Source organism: Mustela erminea, chromosome 2 (genome assembly GCF_009829155.1).
Source record: "Mustela erminea isolate mMusErm1 chromosome 2, mMusErm1.Pri, whole genome shotgun sequence".
NCBI lineage: Eukaryota > Metazoa > Chordata > Mammalia > Carnivora > Mustelidae > Mustela > Mustela erminea.
The window spans coordinates 148,142,518-148,152,130 of NC_045615.1; the positions used below are offsets into that span (position 1 = coordinate 148,142,518).

Genomic DNA, 9,613 nt, shown 5'->3' on the forward strand with positions numbered 1-9,613 from the left:
AAAAAAATGATCACATGGAAAATTAAATAAAAGGAAGTGGAAATTTTAATATAATAGAAGGGGAAAGAATAATCTTGAGAAAACTTTTAAGAACTACATTGGATAGAAAATTTTTCTCTTTATTTTATAATTGTTGAGAGATATAGATGATATATTTGAGACATCCAAAGCTAAGGTTGTGAAAAGTTCAGTTTTAACTGTATCTTAATTTCTAAAGCAATTGTTATTAATGTGATAGAAAGTTTGCATTTTATATTCACTATTAATATAATATATAATATAATATAATTATAATTATAAAATATAATTCACTATTAATATAATATATTCACTATTAATGAATAAGTGAGAGAGAATTCTCAAGTCTTATCTTGATGTTTTTCTTATGAAACTAACAAATACTCAATATTTTAAAAAGTGGATAAAATTAAAGAAAGTAGCATTCACCCTAGTTGCCTTACCTAGAGAGACCTATAATTAACATTTTAGTATGTTTATCTTTTGGTATTTCTAAGCATTTTTTACATAGTTCCATATGCATGGCATGTGTCCATTTCTATCCTGTTTTTTACACTTAATAGATTTTGCTCTTAGTAAATAAATCTTAAGATTCTTTGATATACTTTTGTTGATACCAAGTGCCTACAAAACAAAAGCTTTATATTTTCTAGAGTACTTCTAATTTGAAAAAAATTATTTAGATTTTTATTTCATTTCCTATTAACAACCCCTTAAAATAAAGAAGGCAGGAATTATACCTTACTTTTCAGAACTGAGACCTAGGGAATCTGACTACTACAATGGTTGGAATCTGTTTCCTGAATCTTTGTTGTGTGCTTTTTCCTCAACATTATGAGACATTTCCCTAGTACTTTAATTATTAAAGCTCTCTGGATGGGATCCAGATGGAACATACCTCATCTCAAAAAATATATATAATGCCAGAGTTTCATGTATGGATTCATACATTTGAATAGAAATAGTATAATGAGAAGAGAATGGATTTTGGCTTCACATATAATTATTTGTTTCCAGAGTCTATAAATCCTGAGTGTATTTCAGTCTGTTTTAAAAACACCGATCAAATACTAATAAAATGTTTTGAACAACAGCAGCCAAAAAAGTTATTGACAGTTTTTTAGTGTTGACATCTTTCCAAGCAATTTACTCTCCTTGGCAGAACTCAGGAGGCAGTTCTATTCTTTGGTGACTAGCTAATGTTTTAAACGTACATCTCAACCTTTTTCTTAACCCAAATGAAAATGAAAATAACTGCAATTTTGAAAAAGGGACAAAGTGCGGAAGAGCTAATTAAACTTTGGACAGAAAGCTCATAAAATGGTTGTTTCAAAGAAAATAAGCAAGGGTGCCTGGGTGGCACAGTTGGTTAAGAGTCTGCTTTCAGCACAGGTCATGATCTCGGGATCCAGCCCGTATCAGGCTTCCTGCTCAGTGGGGAGCCTGCTTCTCTCTCTCCCTGTGGCTACTGCTCTGCCTACTTGCGCTCTTGTGCTCTCTGTGTCAAATAACAAGTGAAAAAAAAAAAAAAAAAGGAAAGAAAAGAAGCAGGTTATCCACATTTAGCACACATTCTCATATTAAAAGAGAACTCTTTAAAGAAACATACCATCTGCCATGATGCCACAGATATAGCTGAGAGGAACTTCAAGCGCTGAAAAAAACCCTGAGACTTGTGCAAAATGTTTTTGTATTATTTTAAAGTGATTAGTTAATAACATAATTGCAATGTGCTAAAATTATTGATAATCCTTTTTAAAAGAAATCTTAGTGATTTGTTGTTAAGATAATTCAGTTAAATTTATTACTGCTTTGTTTGACATATGATATGATATCAATGATAGCCTGTCCTGCTTATTCTAGACCATAGAGATACAAGAGTTTTAGTACAGAGTTGCATTAAGAAACCAGAATTTCTTATTTCAAAGGGAATAGTCAGTGTCAGGATAATGGGGGGAAAATACAATTTACAGTTTACTAAGTTACATAGGATTAGGTGTATGTTCTTTTCAGAGAGATATTGTATTATTTAATACATGTCTAATTCCCAATGAATATTGAGTGAATGAATGCAAGTTTTGATGAATCAATTCTGTATTCCAAGAATTTCTGAATTGGTAGTGCTTGCTCTTGCTTACTGTTTTCATCAGGCATTTTTGTTTGATGTTTAGGGAAGAAACTAATGTTAGAGAGTAACCTAAATGTATCAGGAGAAATTCTTTTGGTAAGGAAATAGGAAGGGAAGTTAGAGTCAGAAAGGGGAAATGATAAATGTGTTTGCAGTAAAGGAATAACTACTGTGAAAGCATGTAGACAAATGGCCAGACTAACCCACTTACTATGTTTATATTGTTCTGTTTCTCAAAATTAGTGTGGTTTACTGAAATTTATATATGCACTAAACCCTTGGCACAACTCAGGGAGTGATTTTTTTTTTTTTCTTAAATTGTCTAAAAACTATGCTATCATTTTTTACAGTAGGGAATTTGTATGTCTAAATAAAATTTATAGGTGTTGAATGCCAAAGATTTCTTTCAAGATACTGTTAAAATATAGATACACTGTGTAGTGTTGAGAGAGAGAGAGAAAAAAAATATTGCTCTTTCCTTGAATTTGAGTTGACTCTGTTTCTTGTTGGTGGTGACACTGACTCTTCCAAACATGCAAACCAAAAACACTGAATGTAAAAGATCAAGTGAGAATCAACCTTCCTGTCCATGATGTATTTTAATATAATAGTTCTTGAAAAAAATTCTGGTGTATGAATGCCATATTATCTTTTAAAAAATTGCCAGCTTTATTAGCTTTTCCAGTAATAATGTTTCCTAGAATGACTCTATGTGAAGCAGTTTATAGAATTTTATCAAGCCAAAGGAGTTTCTCACCTACAAGACTGGAAAGAGCAGATTATAATATATGATTCCAAGTAAAGCGTACCACCTAGTAGATACTTCTATTTCTCAGAATACAGGTGTCCTTCATACTACTCAAAGTTTTTGTATTTGCTGTATAACATAAATATTTTTCCAACATCTTAAGTAATTCTTAGCCATAATTTTGAGATAACCCAACAATAATCAATTGACCCATTTTATACTGTAAAGCTTTAAAAGTTAATTTAATTATTGTCTATTTCAAAACAAAATGTAATATTGGTGGATAAGAAGAGGAATGAAGAGCTGAGTAACAGAAGACAAGGTAGTTAGTTAGTTCTAACTAAGAATCCTTGCTTTATTTCATATTCTGGACATTTTTGAAATTTGGAACTAATCAAAGGGAGATGCAGCATTTTCAAGAAAAATGGTATTCTTTTTTTTTTTTTTTTGGCAAAACACTAAATATATTTATAAGTCATCTTTGTCTGGAACCAAATGAGGAAAAACAGTTGCAGAGAGAAGAGGGGGGGAGGGGAGGTTTAAAAGTTCCAATCATTCACAAAAGATAAAAGACATCTTCTGATAGCAGCATGGAAGCAGTCAGCTGTGCTGAGCAGACCCTCCTGGGCCCACTGCAGACCAACTGTGTCCCAACAGGAGTCTCAGAGCCCCACTCCTCGGTTAGTCTGAGGAAGTGGGTAGTAGTTTGATAGTTACTGTTGTTGCTCATCCTGGTATTGGCAGATATGTTAAATACCGCAACTTTAATGAGTCCTGGGCAAATATGAGGTCACTGTATGGTTATTTATCTGGAGATATAGGTGTATGTTCAAGAAGGGGAGCAGGGGGGTTCAGCTTGGGCAGCTGGATTGTTTAGGAAGTCCCAGATGAGGATTGTATCATCATGTGAACTACTGACAATCTGGAATTCATCAAACTGGAGTCAGAAAACTCTCCCAGAATGCTCCACAAGGGTCCATAGACAGAGTGTCCCTGCAGGAGATGGGGGTCCAGAGCAGCTACAAGATCCCACACTTGGGGCGCCTGGGTGGCTCAGTGAGTTAAGCCTCTGCCTTTGGCTCAGGTCATGATCCCAGGGGCCTGGGATCGAGTACCGCATGGGGCTCTCTGCTCAGCAGGGAGCCTGCTTCCTCCTCTCTCTCTGCCTGCCTCTCTGCCTATTTGTGATCTCTCTGTCAAATAAATAAATAAAATCTTTAAAAAAAAAAAAAAAAGATCCCACACTTTAAATTCTCCATCACAGGCCTCACCGACTATCCTCTTGTTATTGAATCGAATACAGCGCACCAGTTCCTCATGGCCTTCTAATACTCGTAAACATGCACCACATTCTATGTCCCATAATCTGATAGTGTTGTCAGATGAGCCACTCACGACCAGTCTGTCTCGGTACTGTCAACAGGCAAGGCTGCGTTGGTGTCCATTTAAGGTCCTCACAAATTCACAAGTGCTTGTGTTCCATACCTTTATAGCCCTATCTCCAGATGCAGAAACGATGTACTTGTCATCAAAATCTACAACATTGACAGCAGCTCGGTGTCCGACTAGCACCCTCCAGAGGGTGATGTCAGTTGGGGAGGCCATATCCCATACAGCAGTGGAACAGTCTTTGGAGCACGTCACCATCATGCCATTATTGAAACGCGAGTGCAGAACTGCTTCACAGTGGTGAGTCACCGTGTTTAGCATCTCACCTGTATTTACATCCCATTCTCTGACTGTGGAATCTGATGATCCAGTTATGATGACCCTCACATCATATGGGAGACACAGGACAGAACCCGTGTGGCCTGTGAGAATTTGCTTGCGTTCCAACGTGCTTTTATCCCAGATCTTGATTGTGTTGTTTTGAAGGCCGCTGACTATCTTTTGATCATCATACTGTAAACAGCAAACCCCTTTGCTTGTTTCACTTTGGCAGTGGATTCTCCGTAAATGTCTTCCACATCTCCAATTAAATTCTATTGTCTCAATGTCTTGTATAATTTTAGGATAAAGTGCTCTAGAAAAAGAATTGGGAAGAGCATTCCCATCAGGAGGATTGTTTTTGAGTAAATACTGTCCCCACCCTCTTTGTTCCGCCAGTCCTCGCCACAGAGAATCTGTCCTGACCATCCTCTCGATGAGCTTCTTCCGTAACATGCCATCAGATGTCACTCGGTACCATTCCTTAACATACAAGTTCAGCAGCACATAGTGATTTGGCATCCAAGTATGACAGAGTGTTCTCAGCAATGTGATCCAAACCCCAAGCTGGCAGAGCAGTTATGAAATCCCTCTGCAACATAGGTTTAAGATACGAGTTTATGTGCCCATGTTGGTAATGACACATTTGGGATATAAGATGTTCCACAAATTCCACTTGATCAGACTCTGACCGCTGCTCAAAATATTTGACACATGGTTCTTTTTCCTTCTCATAGCTTGCTGAGAGCTTTCGTTGCTTGGGCACAATCATACTGGAAATGCCATTGGCAAGTTTTGTTTTGGCCACACAATTTTCAGTCTTCATAGCAGTGCTTGCTAGACATACTCTATCTTGGTTTAAGCAGAGCCTGGCACAGCTGTTATAGGTCTGCCTAAGTGAATTCTTCTCTGGTATTATCTTCCTGGGGGGTTCGCCATTATTACAGTCTTCTCTCTCTGAGGAATTCTCCTCTGCTGGGCCTTACCCATAACCCTGACACCGAGAAGACCCTGCCAGCAACCTCACTGCATCGAAAAATGGTATTCTTGTGTTCAAATTCTAGCTTCACCACTAACTACATAAAATTTTGGATAAGTTACTTTACTCTGTGTGTTGGTGATACAGAATAAAGTAACTTATTTAAGTAAACAGTAATTGCCTAATTTATACTATTTATCTCTTTGTTTTCTGTGAATATTAAATGAGGTAATTTATATGAAGAAATAACTACAATGTTTGACCTGGAGTAAGAAATGAATACATAATAGCAACCATTATTGTTGAGGGTGGAAGGGAAAGGTATTAATTAGAAAACTTCCTAAAGTAGATTTCTTCTTGAAGAATATTTGATGTAGAACAACAAGGCTGTCCCATTGGAAGACCAAGGCTCTTGTGGTTATATTTCTGCAAGACCATGCCATACTGTGCAAGGTAGAAGCAGTAACCAATGTCAAAAATACATCATCAATTATTTTCTCTCTCGATGAAAGAAATTTGAATCAAGGCCCACATCATTGTACTTAATATGAATATATGTGGATGGCAGTCTTGCTAGTGGCTACAAAGTTTTCATGAGAAGCCTAATGTAGTTCTCAAAGACACATTGTTGGTTTTTTGTTGCTGTTGTTGAGCCACCTGGGTGGCTCAGTCTGTTGAGCCTCTGCCTTTGGCACAGGTCGTGATCTCAGGATCCTGGGATGGAGCCCCGTCGCAGGATCTCTGCTCAGCAGGGAGCCTCCTTCCCCCACCTCCCACTCTGCCTCTCTGCCTCCTTGTGATCTCTCTCTCTCTCTGTCAAATAAATAAATAAAATCTTTTAAAAAAAAAGACACATTGTTTTGACTCATACTTGAATTTGGGAGAGTACTGAAGCTGAAGGAATAAATGATATTTTAGCCTTTGCATCATTGTCCTTTACTGCGAGAGAAAACATAAACTACAACTGTTATTTCCCTGTAATTCAGTAGACTGAGTAAACAAAATGGCTCTGGAATTGTTCTAGATACTGGGACAATACCTATCCTGAAGAAAATTGGAATCAAGTGAGGGAGTCTGAGAGCTAAACACATTATTAACATATATTATGAAATATCAATTCAGTTTGTCTTTAGATAATCTAAGAATAGTCATTATTTTTTTATGTCTTAGTACTTCATTGGAAAACATTTGATATGCCTTAGTCAAAGGGTGTTCACTTCTCTAGTTATCAAAATGAATGACTGGCCAAATGTAAATCTGATGAACAGTAAGTGTCTTCCATGTATAAAACACTATGTTAAGCAAAATTCTTTCCTCTAAGCATCTTAGAGTCTGTTGAGGAAGGACACAAAAATATAACACTTGCATTTGTTACACAGAAGAATATTTTAAGTGTTATAATACAGATTAATATGCTATAGCAGTAGGTGGAGGGTGATTTCTTTTTTTGCTAGTAGATTAGATTATGCTTCATCAGATATAGGATTTTTAACTGTGCCTTTAAGGAAAAATAGGAGTTCAACTCCTCAGTAAGAGATTAGGTAGGAGAAAGGGAGATTTGTAAACAGGGAACAGCAGGAATAAATGGCCAGAGATATAAGAACACAGAGTGAGTTAAAAATTTCAGAATCTAATATCACTTTGCCCCCACTAAGATGGCTAAGCTAAAAAGGGATAAACAATACTAAGTTGTGGGGAGAAGGTGGAAATGTAACTCTTCTATGTTGTCGGTGGGATGGCAAAATGGTCATGCCACTTGCAAAAACAGTTTGAGGATTCCCCAAAATGTTAAGCATGGATTTATCATGCCCTGCAAGTCTATCCCTAGGTATATAGACCTCCACAATAGAAAAATAAATGTGCACATAAAAATTTGTACATTAGTTTATGACACCATTATATAGCTTAAACTGGAAAGAATCAAGATGTTTATCAACAGGTGAATGGATGGATAATTATTTGGCTATAAAAAGGGGATCTAGTATTGACACTTGCTAAGACATGGATAAACCTTGAAAACATTGTACTAAATGAAAGAAGCAGAAACAGAAGACCAGATCCTGCATTATCCTATTTATATAAAAATGCAAATATATTTATTATAATATTAATATTAAGTATTATTAATTATATTATAATGATTAGTATAATATAATATTGTAGTATATATCATATAAAAAGGCAAATCCAGAGAGACAGAGATTAGATTAATAGTTGCTAAGGACAGTTGGGGGTTAGTGAGTGGCGAATGGAATGACTACCAATGAGTATGGGACTTTTTTAATAGGATGATGGAATGTACTAAAATTCGGTCATTGTAGTGGTTACTCAAATTTGTCAATATCCTAAAAATTGCTACATTGGTACACTCTAAAGTGTCAGTTTGTGGTATGTGAATTCTGTTTCAATATAGTTATATAAAAAATAAAACATAAACCGGTATTAGAGTAAGAATACAATGTGCATAGTATGTATGTCTAGTATGTATAATCTGTGGTGAGATGTTTTGAAAACTTCATTAAGACCAATTTGTGGAGATTTTATCCAGAAAGCTCTGATTTACTGCTACATCCCATAGAGAAGAATTAAAGATTTTGCAAATATGGTACTAACACTAATAACTAACTTTTTTTTTTTTTTTTTGGAGTACCTAAAAGTTGCCTGGCTGTAATGAACTAACACTTAATCCCTTTTACTGTCTTATAGATTAGGCTATATTATTATTATTCTCAATTCATAGAGGGCTGAAATTAAGCCTTAGTTGGTTTAAAACGCATTGGTAATATGAGGAAACAACAAAACCTAAACTCCCAATCTAAATACTTATACTACAGTGACTTTTGACCTTATCGAATTGCATTTTATAAAGAACACTCTGGAGTGCTTGGGGTGAATTTAAGGAAGAAGAGACCAGAGGCCCAATAGCTATTACAAGAGTCCAAATGAAAAGGTATCAGGAGATCTGTGGCAATAATAGTAGAAAAACTCTATTCAAATAGTTGAATTTGGGTCCAGTCATCTGGTGAAGGGGAGACATTTATCTCAGACAGAAACACTGTTCTTAGAAGCAGATATGGCTCGAGATGTAAAAAGATATCCAGAGCAACCAAATGATTTAACTTAGTTTGTCTCACAAACAGCAAAAGAAATTATAAAGCCAAGACTTCTAAAGAATGGCAAACTTAAAAAAAACTCAGTACAGGTGGCTAACTATTAAAGAAAATATGTTTTGCTATTAAATATTCATAGATAAAGGACTGATCCTATTTTGTATGCTAAACCATAGCCCTCCTAGTAATTACAGATCCACCTATTTTTGTCCTACACTATCCTCTGTGGGTTGTTTTAAATGCTTTTCTTAGTAGGGTGGAAAGCTCATAAGCTTTAAACTATGGCTTTGTAATGACACAAATGTTTTTTCAGTCTTTAAAATGCTTTGGGGAACTCTTAAAATTGTATCACTGCCTGTTTGAAAAACCAACCTGGTGTTAATTGTGAATGTGCTATTTCACACAGCAGCCTCATATAAGACTGCTCTAAATAAACACCTCCCAATACTAATCAAGTTGGATTATGGAGTTATTATAACTTTTTTTTCTAAAGCATTGAGATATAAAATACTCAAAAGCTTCCAATATTGTAGGAATGTGTCCTCGTTTTCAGGCTGAGATGGTATCAATATCGAAGAACCTTCTGAGTAAGGTCATTGAAATGCCATTTTTTTTACTGAATTATTGGATTAGTTTCTGGTGTAAGGGAGATTTTAGAGAGGAGAATAAAGACATCATCTCCCTATTAACAGCTTATGGCTTTGACTTTTTTGTTTCTTGATATAATATCCTCTATTCTTAATACACAAGTCTAAAATCCTTCTTAATTGTATTAAAAAAAGCATTCTTTTAGTGAGATATTACAATAAATTACAATAACTACAATTACAGTTACAATATACAAATAAGGTATTTGGAAGTAAAAGAAAAAGAGTAATTTAAATGTTTTTACAGGATGATTACTAGTCCCAATCGAAGTGCAG

General features: G+C 35.4%; 1 pseudogene; it reads right to left on the reverse strand.

The window, feature by feature from the left end:
* Positions 1-3,592: 3,592 nt before the first annotated feature.
* LOC116584049 lies at positions 3,593-5,588 on the reverse strand (annotated as a pseudogene).
* Positions 5,589-9,613: the final 4,025 nt, after the last annotated feature.